This window comes from Tenrec ecaudatus, chromosome 17 (genome assembly GCF_050624435.1).
Source record: "Tenrec ecaudatus isolate mTenEca1 chromosome 17, mTenEca1.hap1, whole genome shotgun sequence".
Lineage (NCBI taxonomy): Eukaryota > Metazoa > Chordata > Mammalia > Afrosoricida > Tenrecidae > Tenrec > Tenrec ecaudatus.
Genome location: NC_134546.1, coordinates 83,333,942 through 83,350,042, shown reverse-complemented (window position 1 = coordinate 83,350,042; position 16,101 = coordinate 83,333,942). Strand labels below are relative to the sequence as shown.

Sequence of the window (16,101 nt, the reverse complement as noted above, 5' to 3'; positions counted from 1 at the left end):
TCTTTGGGGGGGGGGGGTTATTCATAAACTAACCTTTTCTGGACGGAGTTAAAATTACTCAAGCTTAGATTAAGAATGTTGATCAAGGTAGGATTCAGATAATGACTGGGGTCGGGAGGAGGAAGCATTTAGGAACGAGAGGAGTGTTGTTTTTTCATCGTTGCTACATCAGACCCTGACTGGTTCGTCTCCTCCCCAAGACCCTTCTGTAAAGGGATGTCCAGTGGCCTACAAAAAGGCTTGCAGGTCTAGCTAGACCAGGGGATATACATTGGTAGAGGTGGGAACTGGAAACACAGGTAATCCAGGGTGGATGATCCTCTCATGGCCAATGGTGTGATTGGCAATACTGGGAGGGCACAGAGAGGATGGGTTGGAAAGGGGGAAGCAATTTCAAGTATCTACATGTGACCTCCTACCTCGGGGACAGACAACAGAAAAGGGGGTGAAGGGAGACGTGGGACAGAGGAACACCTAGAATCCATTCATCCTCTGAGACTAGGAAATACCTGCTTCCATTACAGGAATTTCAATGAAGGGGACCTGACAAAGAGAAGAATGGACTTTATTAGCATAGCGTGGGCCCTGTCTTTAAAACAAATACCTCTGTTTGGATACTAATCTTCAGCTCAGGGGCTGAGGGTGGTCTCTCTTAAGGCAAGAAGTTCAGGCCAACACTCTGACATACCTAAGTGATCACTCCTCTTCTGTTTCAGGTTGCAGATTGGCCACACATAACAAAATACAGTCCAGTCTAGGGAACCAGAAACGTGGGACAGCTGTCTTGCACACTTAAGCATCACAAGGATTTGAACTTCTGGATGGCTGTGAACCAAATCCATTCACCTGACTCCAAATTTCCTAGTGTCTCTGCTTGCTATTTAGAAAGTGCATTGATTTGACTTCCCGAAGCTGTACTACAAAATGGTGAGTACTACGTAAACCTATGGTATTTTCATTATACAGAGTAAGGTCAGATAAGAATCCCTGAAAACCTAAGGTTAGATTATAAGGTAAAAGTGTGATGGGTGGGGGACAAGGGATGGAGCTGTATGAAGTAGTCTATTGCTATCAAATGCATATGTGGTTCCAAGCACTGGATAACTGTGATGATCTTCCTTATGTGCCTTGAGGCTTGTTTTATAAGGTATCAGCATCCCAGTTTGGGCCTTGGTTTTTTGAAATATGCAATAAACTTCCTGAGTAAGTCTAGATATAAAGGTCTACCAAAGGATATGAATTCTTAGGTCATTCAAAGTCACTATTGCTTCTTCACTACTGTTTTCTTTATTCCATCAGGCAGTGAAATATTTTCTTTAGATTTTTAGAGATGGTAGATTTGGCTCTTACACTGGTGGGCATATCTTCTCATGGCCTCATCAAAAGAATGAGTCTGAAGGAAATGTGTCCATTTGGTCAATAAGTGGGAATTCCTATTCTTTACATTTATTTATGGTGATAGAAAGCCCTGTAAAAACATTCCTCACTGGTAATGCCCCTTTGTACAACAGAATGTAATCCTGCCTAGGCTTGCAGTGTCTTTACCTTGCCTTACATAATTCACACCATTATTGTGCTATTATTAAAAACACAGCCACTGAAGGTGGTTCTATTTTTCTTGACTGTTTTAAAAAATCAAACAATTGTGTCTCTTTCTTCAGAGGATCCCATTCATAACATGTCCCATGTATTGAGGATGGTACCTCATCAGCTTTGCTTTTTAATAACATTTGTCCTGTACTTATTCCTAGAAACCAAAATCAAAAAATACAAACTCCCTGCCAAATAAGTCATTCCAACACAGAGTATCTTTAAAGTTGTGGGTAGAGCTTCCCCAGAGGTTTCTTGCACTGTAACTTGTATGGGCATAGAAACTTTGTCTTTCTCCAGTGAAATGACTGATACTTTCAAAGGACTGACCCAGCAGTTAGCTCACTGTACTCCATGATAGATTTATTTATTTTTCTTGCTGTCTGTGGTATACTCAATATTCTGCACCAATACAATAAAATTCACATGAATTAATTTACATTTTTTCTGATTCATTGCCCTTTTGAAAACATCATGGATTGAGCCAAGCTCACCTTAGTCCTAAAATGGCACCTTTGCTTTATGCACTTTAAGTAGGCCATTGGCAGAAGATTGCCCAATTAAAAAGGTGCTTTGAGTTCTTGATAGCTGGTTCCAAGGATAATGATTATGGATTCAGTAATATATAAATCTTGATTTCAAGTCATGCTCAAACTCTGCTGCGGTCGCTGATTAATTCAATTGTGTGTGTTGTTATAATGATGCTCAATGTTATAATCTTTGATCTTCATTAGTTATTTCTTCACATTCTCCTCACTTTCGACCAGAAAGATCCATTTCTACTTCACAGCTTTTTAAGGTGATTGTCTCCTATTCATATGTTTAATGTTTCAGATGCATTTTTTTCAAAAATATATTAAATATAGACCGTGCATTTCCTTATTTTAAAATTTGCAGCATCCCATTTTCTGTTTGAATAGCTTCCTTTTTCCCCTACTGTAACAATTACCATAAAGACAAGAAGACAGGGGAATATTATTTTGGTATTCTCTTAATTCAATCTTTTACTGGAACCATTTGATATCACCCATAATATCAGAAGTTCTAATTCCAGAAGTTGTTTTCCATTTAGTTGAGTGCCAAGCAGTTCTGTTGATCTAGTATTGCAGCTGTATTTTGTATTAGTTTCAGCAGAATTTTGCTTGTGTGTCATAAAATATTGTTTGAAAAATTTCATGTCTATTTAAATATCTCCCTTTTGTTGAATGCACAACAATATGGATAACCACCAGTCTATGGACAAATACTTGTTTTCCAAATTTGAGAGCATAGACCATTTCAAGATTTGCATGTGTTTGATTAAACATATTCATTGGTGTTCAGTCAATTACTCAAGACACCTTTTTCTGGAATACTTCAGAGCACATTTGAATTATGTATTGACGCCTTTCAGTTGTTAATTATATGCTATTTCATGAAGTGGTTAATGGGAAGCAAAAAAAAACCCCCAAAATTGGCAAACTAATAAGATGCCAGTCTTGCAGTATTTCTTAATTGTTATATTTCAATATTCACTTATTTTATATAAATATATATATATATATATATATATATATATATATTAATAGAGAGAGAGATCATTGTGGAAGGTTTTTCACCTCTTCTCCATAAATATACCCCTACCCATCTCTCACATACCTACATACCACAGAGAGAGATAAGGAGAGAAATAGAAAGAGAGAGATGTTATGGAATATGTTGTTTATAGTGGAGAATTGCTGAAATTTTATAAACCCTTAAAGTTATGTTGTAGCCTGGATTTGAGAAGTCCATGTGGCAATGATAAGCTTACTATTTTAAAAACATGAGACTTTACACAGTGTGTAGGAAAAAATGGAAATAAAGGTAATGTATGTTTTTCACAAAAATATTGAAGGTTCTTCATATTGATAAGTCTATGGGATGAGATGAAACTTTTGGAGAAGTGAATATATATGGCTAGGGAGTTAGAATAATAGGCAAACCCTACGGTAGACCTTATAAAACCCATAACCATGAATCAAATCACAATATAAAGAAAATTTCTCAAGAATATTTGCCTCATTTTTCTGTTCACACATATTTGACTACTTATTCCTCAAATGAAGGAGATCCTATGGGTTATTTTAGGATTCAATGACTATTGAGAATATGGCTGTGGCTTTTAATCCAGAAGAATGGGCATTGCTGGATGATTCTTAGAAGCAACTCTACAGAGATGTGATGGTGGAGACCTTCACAAACTTAGCTATAGTTGCTAAGAAAAGCTTCATTATTCCAAATTAATTCCTTATTTGCCAAATATACCCTGTTGTTGCCCTGTCGATGGGCAAAGGGATAGGAGGAATACCTCGTTAAATATGACAATTCAGTTAATTTTCTCTCTGGGACAGTTATATTGTAGGTTTCCCATGATCACAAATTTTTACGTATTACAGTCTACCCAACAAGTATTTCAATTACTACCAGTATTACCCGTTGGTGAACAGGTATCTGTGGAACTTTAAAACTCAGTTCCGGAATATAAACTGACAAACGTGAATCATAATGGAGTGTTATCTAATATAGCGCCAGAAGAAGAGTCTCAATGATTAAAAGATATTCAAAGCCTCATCTTTCTCCTGCTAAGCTGGGTTGATATCAAACTGCTGATGTTGCAGTCCGTGGCACAATGTGTACCATCTATGTCACAGGGCCTTACTGTGTTAACTAAACATTTCAGGGAAAAGGTTGTTTTGCAAATAATTCATGCCTGCAAATAATTCAGAGATCTTGATAATCAAAGTATTTAATCAGTGTCAGGAAAATGTTCACTAGACTTTCTATTCTTTTTTATTCAACAAATCAATTTATTTAGTGCCATTTTATTTCACACACCCTATACTATTTCTGACATGTATAAGACAATATTATGCTGTGAGTGCAATAATGGAACATTCTAAATAAATTTTCCACTTTTGAAAGCACCTTTGTTCTTTTAGCTGATGGAGGGCAAATGGGAAAAGAGGCCAGGTTTTGAGCATTCATATTGCAAGAAAAAGACCCACACCTGTTCAGACCTGGTAAGATTGTTCTGTGGACAAGTTCGTTCTCTCTCTCTCTCTCTCTCTCTCTCTCTCTCTCTCTCTCTCTCTCTCTCTTTCTCTCTCTCTCTCTCTCTCTCTCTCTCACACACACACACACACACACACACACACACATCCTCTTGGATTGTTACTTGGATGTGAGCCCCATACTTCACAACTTGCTTATGATGAGATTTTGGAGTTTCATGAAAGACTCTCCAAAAGACGACAGGAGATGGTCAAGATCATAGTCGACCTTGAAGGTGGGTCTTTCATCTAAAATAATTAAAGCTGCGAACACGGCCTAATGTGCAGTGATTCCCTTGATGTGGTAAGTCATGCCATTGTCAGGGCTGGTGTACTCGAAGAAGTGAGCGAGATGTCGACTTCAGTGAAGGTCACATAAGCCTGGTGGTAGACACAGGGGTGCAGGAAATAGGCCAGAGGCACCAGGAACACATCCTTCACTTCATCAGGGTTCGGCTGGTCCTGGAAGTCTTCACCTATAATTCCCACCACTGGGAAGAGCAGCATGTTTTCATTAACAACGGTCCACACCAGCCAGCTGACCGCCTCCACTTGATGAGGACGCAGCCCCACTTCCTCCTCCGCCTCCCGCAGAGCGGTGGCAGTGTTATCCACATAGTCTGACTCCTGCTTTCCTCCTGGGAATCAAGCTGCTCCAGGGGAACTTCTCAGCTTCTCTGACCGGAGGGTGAGTAGCAGATGGAATTTTCCATCTTTCACCAACAGAGGGATAAGTTTGGAGCATTTGTTCGGCAGCAGGTGAGGATATTTGTTGTCGATGTCAAACTTCCGTAAGCGGGACTTGGCCTCATCTATCAAGTGGGCTCTGACTGGCTCCGGGGGAGGATAGGCTGGAGACATGAGTCCCCACCAAGTTGGCTTCCTGACTGAAGTCACCCTCCGCTAGACTTTCTTTTTATCTGTCTTGGGCACATTGTTGGTAAGACCTATTTTGTTCTCTCAGAGTAGTAAGAGAAATGCCGCGGGAGAGTGCAGAACAGTGATCCAGGCCCACTGTGTCAAGAAAGCATTGCACACATTGCGCTGTTATGGAAGAAACTGCATTTGATACATTTGTTAGAAAAAGTCTCATTTAACTAGGAAGACAATTCTGCATGCCTGCCCTTGATTATTTGTTACTTGTAGGGTTAATAAACCTATGTTCATGAAGGATTAAAGAAAAAGAAAATCCATCAAATTATTAATGTTATATCTGCCTTGTGTCCACTTCTTTTTAAATTTGATTTTCGTATTACAAGTTATGGTACATGTGATACTGTTCCTTTTAATCTTAAGGTTGAATTTACTTGCCAATTGCTTTTGGAGCATTGCCAAAATTTTGAAAGAACCAAACGTGACAAAGTATTTCTGGTTCCACAGTTACCTGTTGCCTTTGTTTAATGCTTTTCTTTTCTTTTCTTTTTTTTGACGCTGTGAACTTCACCTCATTTCTGCTTCTTAAATGTACATGATTAGGAGAGGCATGATGGCAGACCAGGTGAGCCACACACTCTGAGGGCTCATTTGAAAAAGGTGGGTTTGTTTTCCAGGTAGCCGAGTGGAAAGAGTCTGGTGAGTGAAAGATCCCCCTGGTACAGAAGTGTACCCCCAACCCATGCATTTGTTCTGAGCCAGGGCCTCGGTGAGCCAGGATACCATTCTTGGGACATCTCAGGTCATCAGGCCTCCTCCACCGTGGCAGAGACCAGCTGTAGCCTCACTCCACCCCCAGACCTGGACTCCACACCTAGAGTCGCTTGGCTGCTCTGCCGACACACGCAGCTGTGGCAGGAACCCCTACAGCAGCTGCCTACTCATGGGACCCCACTAGGAGAGAAGTTTGCCTTGCCCACAGTTTCCCTCTCTCCATGTGGCAGCGATCTATCCTTGAGCTGGGGTCCCTCCCTCCATTCACCCAGGGCCCTTAAGTCACCTGCATTCTTCCAATGGCTGCCTGGGTGACCTCCGCAGTGGATGATTCACCCCCATTGCTGCCTTAAACCTCTCCACCAGCACCCCATTTTCCCATCCATCAGCTTAACTGTCTCTCCACTCCCTGCTTGGGAAGCACTTCCCGCAGGTATGAGCCCATGGCTGGAGGCAATCAAACTTCTGCCTACTGCATTGCTTTTCCAGGGGAGCCACTTCAGGCTGGCTCCCAGCACTGCAGAGCCTTGTGCCTATGTCCTGGAGCACTAAGCCTGCCTCACTTCAGCGCATTCCTCCCAGGAAAGTGGGCTGCCACCATAGCCCTGACCCTGTGCCAGAACCAGCCCTTTCTGCCCTGGTGTGCCATGGGGTATCCAGTACCAACCGCTGGGAGTGCTAAACCTGCCCACCAAGGCGTGTTCCTCTGAGCCCGGACCCTGCACTGTTCATAGTACCGGCCAAACAGTGACCGCTCCTGCCTATTAGGAAGGGTAGCTACATGGCTTTGTGTTCCCACCGGAGCCGACTTTGTCCGCCCCTGTGCACTGTGGGGTTTGCAGTGCCAGCAGCTGGGAACTCTGAGCCTACCTGCTGCAGGGCTTTCCTCCCAGTGTGGAGGGTGGGCGCCATTGCCCTCTGTGTCCTGTTGGAGCCACTGCTGCCCTTTCAGGCTAGCCCCACATTGCTGTGGAGCCTGTGCTGTTCAAAGTGCCTGCAGCTCAAAAGAGCACTGTTCCCTCCTCCCAGGGAGACTAGGACACGGCTTTGGGAAACCCACAAGAGCCATCTCTCCAATCTCAGCATTGGGGTGCCCTTTGCGGTCGCCAGTGCCAGCTTTTAAGCCTGCGTCCCCCCCCCCCCCCGAGCCCTTGTAGCCAGCATAGGATGCAGGTGTTCCAGCTGGAATCTCCCTCAGCACCCTGTGTGGCCCCAGCCCTTTCATGCTTCATAGGAGGCGGGCACTGCGGCCAGCATCTCTCTCAGAAGGGCAGAGTAGGAATGAGGACCCAAAGCAGTGAGTCACATCTTCAATGGAAAGACACCTGCTGAAGACTGAATAGAGACTCTGGATTCAAATGTAGGCCTTTACTTCCTACAGGCAACAGGGCCTCAACATTTGGAAAATGACCATGGACACTGTTTTAAATGCCATTTACCCAAGTGACGCTGGCACATCTGATATGTCAGCATCCCCAAATTCAGTCTCTTCATTTATGCTCTGGACACAGCACTCTAATTGCTGCTTACCCAAACTCACAGATTGAGCTTTATGGAAAATTGTGTATGTTATTGACAATTGAGAAGTAGCAACTCAAAACAAGCATTTTAAAGCTAATTTCCAACAGCGGTTCCCTTTTCGTTTCTCTTTTTCATATCCTAGGTCTCAAAAATGGTCCAGAGTTAAATTGGTCTCCCTCACTCATTTTCTGATTGGTTATAACCACTGTATTAGATCACAACTAACCAAATTTAAGCCTAATTCACCTGGACTTCTCTGAGCCAGATGGTGTTGAGGGGAATAAGTAAGGGAATAAGTAACTGCTTTGACAGGAAGAGCCATATATTTTATCAATATCCAGATCCTTAAACACAGTCATATTTGTGTGTGTCATTTAGATATTGTGGGCTTGGTTCTTTTTTGTCACATAGGCTGGAATGGCATCACTTGATACTGGTCTTTCCAACAAAGTGCCATCTTATGCCATCTGCTGCTGGTGGATGACTGGCCACCTTGAATCCCAGACTATGTGTATCTGCCGACTAGTCGAGGTCACCTTCATCTCTAAATGTGATGATCATGACTGTGTTAGATAAGTTCATGACAGAGATCATGAAATCAGAAGTGTAAATCTAGTGACAGGATGCCTCTGAATTGAATGTTCTTATTAAGTATGCTACAAATACTCTTTTTTCCTCATTACATTTAATTAATTTATTTTAATCATTTTATTGGGGGCTAATACAACTCTTATAGCAATCCATGCATCCATCCACTGTGTCGATCGCATTTGTATATTTGTTGCCATTATCATTCTCAAAGCATTTGCTTTTTGTTTGAGCCCTTGGTATCAGTTCCTCATTTTATTCGCCCCCCCTCTCTCATGAACCCTTAATAATTGTAAATAATAATTATTTAGTCATATCGTACACTGTCCGATGTCTCCTTTCACCTACTTTAGTGTTGTCAGTCACCAGGAAGCCTTTAACCAGATTTGTTACTTCTTGAAACCTATGGTGTATTCAGTAATCTTTGCCTATACTACCATTCAAATATACAGTATAAGTTTTCATTGGTCTTTTAAAATTCATTGTCAAGATTTCTTGTCCATATTAGGTGTTAGAGAATAACATGGCTGGGGTAAACCATACCGTAGTCCCAACAATGACATTAAAATATTTAAAGAGGTTTTTTTTTAAATTTTATTTTACCTTGTAATTATTGACTACTTCTTGTATTGATATTTATTGTGGACTTGGGTGAAATGAATTCCTTGACTGCAATATTTTCTTGTTTTTTCAAAATATTTTTTATTGAACCACTTGAGAGGAAAAAAGTTTTCTTTATAATGAAATATAAACCACTCTGAAGGCTGTAATCATTTGTATCCATCAGTGAGTGCTCAATATCTCTTCACTTTCAGTCAGCATATTGGTGGCATCCATGTGTCATATTCATTGGACTGCTAACTGAAAAACTGTCTGTGAATTAATCAAGTTTTTCTGTTCTATTCCCATAAAGATTTACAGTCACAAAACCTAGTACAGCATGGCTATGAGTCAGAATAGACTCAATGACATTGGGTTGTGGGCTCTATGAAAGACACTTCTAAGAAATATAAAGCAAAAATCATGGAAAGGGTACATTTGTAGAAACCCACTGCGATAATGGCCTTATATACAAAGTATGAACCAAGTTGTTAAAACTCAATAAATAAAATGACAGGAGACTAATTGTTTTTAGGTACTATTTTTAATGTTGAAGCTATTTGGTTTCTGTGATGATTGCCTTTCATTATAATCTTTGTAATGTTCTTGATTCCCCTAATCTCTAACATTATGGTGCACACTTGTTTTTCTCTGTTAGGGCACACATGATAGGTAGATAGATGATAGATTGACAGACAGAGAGATTGCTTGTGTTAGGCCTGGTTGTCTAGAGAATTCAAACCAGTCACTCAAGTATGTGTAAGAAATAGCTTTATATGAAGAAGTAATTACACATTGAAAAAAACATCCCAGTCCAGTCCAACTCAAGTCCATGAGTCTGATACTATTCCATAGTTCCTCTTTAGACTCATGCTGCCACATGTAATGATGTCGAATGCAGGAATATCACATGATCATAGGTGCAAACTCTTGTGGATCCAATGTCTCTACAACATAATGATGAAGACACAGAGTTGGGGGTGGGGTGGGGTTCCCATGTTCCTCCTTATGAGAAAACCATGCCCAGAAGGAGGTACCATCAGTCAGTCTGTGACCTCAGTGACATGCTAGATTTCACCACATTATATATTTTTAGTCTGACATGAAATTATGTAACTACCATACTGATAGTGATAGATGATAGATGATGATAGATAGATAGATATGACATATTGATAGGGATAAATATTTTAACAGTTTTATTAGTACATCATCCACATGTCATACAATTCAATAATTCACTCATGTCAAGAAGAGTTGTGAAGTTATAATCACTTTCAATTTTAGAACATTTTCTTCTTCCTTGTACTCATTATTATTCATGAAATTAAGTTTTGTAATTGTTGCAAAAATATACAGAACAAATTGCAGCCTCCTGCCCAGAGATGGGTTCCCTCAGGCCCATGTTTGGCCCTTTGTCCTGTATTTAAGGTTTAATAAAGAGGTCTCTAAGATAAAAAAATATATATATACACAACAAAACATTCTACAATCTCACAACTTCTACATGTATAATTCGGTGCCATTAATTAAAATGTTTCATGTTGTACAACGATTATTGATATCCTTTTCCAAATTAATCCACAACCATTAACATAAACTCAATGATCCCCGAGCAACAGTGCTTTCTCCTTCAACCACGGTAATCAATGGTCAAGTCTGGTTTCTTTCTGTTTGTTTTAGTTGCAATATTCTTCATATCATATTCAAATATCACACACTTCTATGTATAGTTAAATTGATTTTAAAAAGTGTTGCATAGACATCATTACAATCATTGCTAGTTCTTCTTCCCCCCCCCCTGCACTTACTGTATGCTCCCCCAATTCCCTCACTGTCTCCGCTTCCCCTTCACATATCCCCACTAAACCATTGTATTACTCATTGTCTATATGCAGCTACTCCTGTGCTTCACAATCTGGGAAACCCAACAGAAACCAAAACAAAACGGCAAGAAGAAAATAATAAGAATATAAATATAAAAATAAAGAATAAGAAAGAAAATACCACCAACAATATCTTAAAAGCCCCCACCCCCCCCAAAAAAAATCTTAAAAGCCAGAAAAGAAGTTACTGTTGTGGAAAAATTGAGAAATACTTGAATCTACAGCAAATTCTTGTTGAGTCAAGAGAGAAGTCAACTGAACCTAGTATCATATTATACTATGGTTTGCTTAACCATAATCAAGATTACAATGATCTCTGGCTGATAGTAAAGTTGTTCTAGTCCCTTTCCTGTGTTTAAAGAGGATATTCCAGAGAATTACTCTCACTAGATCGTTTGTAGATGGATTTGGGGTCCCCACTGTTCTACATAGTTTTCTATAATTTTTTTTTGTTTTGTTTTTCACAATTAAACTTTGCTAGTTTTCTCTTCATCATATTTGGATTTTGTTATCTTTGCATCGAACATGCGCTTCTACCATGTGGACTTAGTTGACACCTCACTTAGATTAATGATTGTTTGAATACAAGCCTTTAAGACCCCAGACACTATTACAATTGATAGCTGTGCACCATGTGCTTTCTTCACCACACTCTGCTGTAGCTCCCTTACCTTCAGTGATTGTTTCATTAAGGTCAATATTGAGCAGGCCATGTTATCAGAACAAACTATTCTTGGATTGGGAATAGAGTTAAGTGGGAGCCTATACTCCATCTGCTCTGGTTTACTTTGGTGGTCATATTATGACAAAAACAAAGACCACCACCACCAACAACAACAAAAATGCATAAAACAAACAAAGCCCCTCAGATGTGATTGCACTGATAGCATCAATAATTTATCCAATGATATAAAATGTAAGATACTGTTGATATGAGGGGTTTATGCAAGTATACAACTGTGTGTTGCAATCCATGAGTTGTTTAGTACAAAAAGATTTCTTAATTAAATGAGCTCTGCTTACACTGAGCATGGTTCTTGGTGTTAGAGGAAATTTACTTTTATCAATTGTTACAAGTACAGGTACTTACCTATCAGATTAAAACAGGTCATATTATTGCAAAGAAATCATTGAGGTATTAAATATTTGGTGGTTCTTGGTGCCGCTTCATTGAACATCCACTAAGCCAGGGGTGCCACCCGAGGTTCAATGGCCACCATTCCCACAGTTTTTGGGTGGTCACACTTTGCCTCCTCTGCCATAAAAATTGTTCAATCCTTAGTCGAAGGGTATGGGTCGATTTAGGATATGGCTCAGTGCATTCAGTAGGGCTTCTACATTGAGTCCTCCTGATGTGGCCCTTGGCCTGTAAGGCCAACATCTACAGTCATCATAGTGTTTACTCCATAGCACAGCTCATCCAGGGTTGGGTAGCAACATATTATTAGTGTCAACCCTGGAACCTACAATCAGGCTTATTGACCAGTTTGGTTCCCTACAATTATTATTTAGCATCCTTCCTGAAGAGAGGTTGCTCCTCATTTACCAACCAGAGCCAGCAACAAAAATACAGTGTTTTATTTACTAGTCCACCATGGTGAATACTAGTTCCAACTCTACATATCTTCTCCAACATTTGTTGTTTCCTATGGTTTTTGTTGTTGTTTTTTTTAATTGGGCTATTATTATGGATATAAAGTGGTGTCTTATTGAGGTTTTAATTTGCATCTTCCTGATGACTAGTTATCACAACCATTTTTTGTGTTTGTTAGCATCTGTACTTCATTTTGCACAGATACCTGCTTATGTCTTTTCCCCACTTCTTAGTTAGTTTGTTATTTTCTTATTGAGCTGTTGTAGAGTTCTGTACATTTTGAATATTAGACCTGTGTACATTTTGAATATTAGAGCTGTGTGTGATATGTTGTTGGTAATCCCCTGGAAAACAAATTTAAGTGAAAGCAAAAAAGTAAACTAACATCCTCCTACCGCCCTCCCCCTGGTTCTTATGTATACCAGCACATAATGAAGTCCTGATTAAGGATGAATTATAAGAAGAGTGCACAATTTGTTTTAAATATGGAGGGATTATAGGAATGATAGAACACAGAGCAACAACACTGCCAACAAAAGAACATCTGCTGTCTAAACCTTGTCCTTGGGGAAGCCAAGGGTGTGTGGATCAGAAGTTTTTGAGCACTTGGGGACAGTGTCTGGTAGTGTGATGATGTTATGGCATGTAAGAGTAGGATTGGTATTAAGTGTAGCGGAATAGTTTTGGTATCTGGTATTTCTGAGACTCCTGAATTTTTATGATTTAGGATAAATATGTAAAGATAATAGACCTCTACTAAACAAGGTCAGAGGAGTTGGGGTTCTCTCATTTCTGGATGATGGAGGTGACAAAATAGGGCTGGAAGAATGGGTTTATAGGGGTACCTCTCTCCAAAACCCCTAAAACACAACCAAAAAGGGGAAAAAGCTCCACTGGGAAAAATTTTTGTAGTATGCATTTTTCCCCATCAGGCAAGCATTGAGTTAGTTCACCCAGTGATGTCTACTGGGAAGATTCTTTCTTGTCACAGTGTGCTTTGTTGTGAAAGCAATTTTGCTTGAACCTCGATTTTTGTGATGGCCAATTTAAGAGTACAGCGTGTGGCTTTGAAATTATGCTTCTTGATCAGAATATATATGTTGAACACAGCTTACAAGGGCAGTGCTATGAAAAACGCAAGTGTATGAGCTGTTTCCTCTTTTCAAAAAAGTTGAAATAGCGATTGATGACAAACCTTGTTCCGAATGTCATTCAGTTTTCCAAATGAATGAAAATGTTCATAAAATTTGTGCACTTCTATTAGATTACCAACAACAGACCATATAGACTTCCTTCAAACTCGGTTCAGCGAATCTTAACAGAAGATTTGTCAGTGGTTTGCTCTTGTTGTTTTGTTGTCTGGTTGTATACTGATGCTTTGTTTTTCTCTGTCTTGTTTTCGTGCATGTTATTGTCTCCACAGGTCTGCCTGAATAGGACAGGCTGGATGTACTATCTGGAGGAAAAATAACGGGACCGACAGTTCTGGGGGGACTTGGGGTGGGTGGAGGTGGGGGGATAAGGAAGAGGTGTAAACAAACGCAGGGACAAGGGAACAACATGGGACCCAAAATGGTAGTGAGGGGGGAGTGACAGGCCTGGTGGGGAATGATCAAGGGTAAGGTTGCGTAAAGAAGAGGTATAGCTGTAGCCCAGGTGGTGATGGAGCATGGTAGTAGGGCAGGAGGAAAGTCAAGGGAGATGGAGGAAAGGGCATTTATGGAGGTCTAGACAAAGACATGTACATGCAAATATATATTTGAGGATGGGGAAATAGATCTATGTGTATATATTTATAAGTTAAGTATTAAGGTGGCGGAAGGAACTTGGGCCTCTACTCAAACACTCCCTCAATGCATGAATACTTTCTTTTATTAAATTGGAACTCTATGATGCTCACTCTCCTGACACAACTACTGAAGCCAAAGTGGGTGAACAAGTAAATGTGGTGAAGAAAGCTGATGGTGCCCGGCTATCAAAAGAGATAGTGACTGGGGTCTTAAAGGCTTGAAGATAAACAAGTGGCCATCTAGCTCAGTAGCAACAAAGCCCACATGGAAGAACACATCAGCCTGTGTGATCGAGTGGTCCCGAAGGGATCAGTAATCGGACATCAAAGAACAAAATATCATATCATTGGCTGCACACCTCCATGATAGGATCGCTGAAGACAAATGGGTGCATAAGCAAATGTGGTGAAGAAAGCTGATGGTGCCCGGCTATCAAAAGAGATAGTGTCTGGGGTCTTAAAGGCTTGAAGGTGAACAAGCGGCCATCTAGCTCAGAAGCAAAAAACCCCACATGGAAAAAGCACACCAGCCAGTGCGATAATGAGGTGTCAAAGGGACCAGGTATAAGGCATCATGCAAAATGAAAATATATATATATATATATATATATATATATATATATATATATACCATATGGAATGAGGGGGGAAGTGCAGAGTGGAGACCCAAGGCCCAAGTGTCGGCCACTGGAGATCCCCTCATAGAGGTGTTTAGGAGAGGAGATGGGTCAGTCAGGGTGCGAGGTAGTACCGATGAAGAACACAACTTTCCCCCAGATCCTGGATGCTTCCTTCCCCCAACTACCATTGTCCGAGTTCTACCTTGCAGGGCTGGATAGGGCAGAGGTTGTACACTGGTACATATGGGGGCTGGAGGCACAGGGAGTCCAGGGTGGATGATACCTTCAGGACCAAGGGTGTGAGGGGTGATGCTGGGAGAGTGGAGAGTGAGTGGGTTGGAAGTGGGGAACTGATTGCAGGGATCCACATGTGACCTCCTCCCTGGGAGATGGACGGCAGAGAAGGGGGGGGAAGGGAGACTCTGGATAGGGCAAGATATGACAAAATAACAATGTATAAATTACCAAAGGCACATGAGGGAGGGGGGAGCGGGGAGGGAGGGGAAAAAAAGCGGACCTGATGCAGAGGGCTTGGGTGGAGAGCAAATGCTTTGAGAACGATTGGGGCAGGGAATGTGCAGATGTGCTTTATTCAATTGATGTATGTATATGTATGGATTGTGATAAGAGTTGTATGAGCCCCTAATAAAATGTTTTTTTTAAAAAAGAAAACATCCCAGCCCAGTCCAGATCAAGTCCGTAAGTCTGATATTAACCTGTATTTCAGCACTAGTTCATAAATTCCTCTTTAGACTTATGAAGCCATGAAATGTTGCTGAATGCAGGGAGATCCCAGACCAATGGGTGGAAAGTCTTGTGGACCCAGTGGTGGTGGAAGCTTCTCAGCACTGGCGTGGGTCTCCACGTGGCTTCTCCAGCTCCAGCGCTCCTGCTCCATCAGCAACATATGTCTTGTTTTCCAGAAGATGAAGCAGAGATTGTGTGTCTGGCCTCTAATGAGCTATTTAATCTCCATACCCTCTCCAAATGAGGGCATCAAACTCAGACGTATTTGACAAGATAAATTCCAATCCTTTCCTCTTAATAGACTCAAGTTGACACCAGATTATGTAACTACACTGATAGGTTGTGCTACCTCTCTTATTGGGGATTTGGGGCTTCTAGGGCATGTGACCAGACTTCCATTGACTTGTGCTGAAAGCCAAGTCTATTTGTGCTTATGTTGGCCTCAGGC

At 40.8% G+C, this 16,101-nt stretch overlaps 1 pseudogene; it reads right to left on the bottom strand.

The window, feature by feature from the left end:
- Positions 1 to 4,730: 4,730 nt before the first annotated feature.
- LOC142430918 (peroxisomal coenzyme A diphosphatase NUDT7 pseudogene) lies at positions 4,731 to 5,522 on the bottom strand (annotated as a pseudogene).
- Positions 5,523 to 16,101: the final 10,579 nt, after the last annotated feature.